Genomic DNA, 915 nt, shown 5'->3' with positions numbered 1-915 from the left:
CTCAGGGGATGAGAGAGGGATGGGGCTGATGAAAGGAGCAGAGGAAAGAAAGTGGAAAAAAATAAAAATAGGAACTGATGAGCAGAAAAGAGAGACCAAGCCAATACAGCAAATGCCCTGTCTCTAGGGCAGGTAGACACTGACTAGAACAAAATATTTTTTTTTCCTAATGATGTGTTGATACTAAGTTTCTCTCTTTCTTAAAATGAGATAGACGGCCTCTGGTCAGGACAGGTGTACAGGAGCTCCTCCCTGCCCTCCCACTACCACGCAGCCCACCCCGGACATGGTGCAGGAGGAAGCAAAGGAGGATGCTGAGAGCTGGCAAGAGGAAGGTGGGATGGTTTTCTCGGAAATTCAGGAACAAAAAAGTGACAGCGTGTCCCCCAACAGGGGAAGGTAACCAGGGATCATGGTTTCTCAACGCCCGGCCTTACAAGAGAAAGAGGCTCAGGTAGGCTCATTCGGCCCCCAGATGGAACAGGAGTTCCCCGGCAACCTCAGCAGGCCCACCACACTGGCCAAGAGGACCACTGGGACAAGCAGTGAGGGAAGTGCTCTCCATCCTTGTGGGTCTGAGACTCTCCAACCTTCCCAGAGACACATGAGGCCAGGCCTGGGACACCCCTCCTGGCCCACCAGCAGGAACCAGCAGTAGCCTAGGGAGTGCCATACAAACCATGCAGACCAAAATAACAACCACAGAGGCTAGAACGATGAAACTGCCATTGAAGCCACAGTGTACACAAGTAGTCCAAGACCTATGAGTTAACCCAGACAGGTGACTACCTTCCAAAGTGAAAGGTTAAATAGGACCTAGAGCCTCCTAACATAATAGATAAAATGTTCATAATGCAATTTAAAATCATTCATTATACCAAGAACCAAAAAACCCCACACTTGAATGAGAGAAAA

Source organism: Myotis davidii, unplaced genomic scaffold (assembly GCF_000327345.1).
Source record: "Myotis davidii unplaced genomic scaffold, ASM32734v1 scaffold189, whole genome shotgun sequence".
Lineage (NCBI taxonomy): Eukaryota > Metazoa > Chordata > Mammalia > Chiroptera > Vespertilionidae > Myotis > Myotis davidii.
This window is presented reverse-complemented; position numbering follows the sequence as displayed.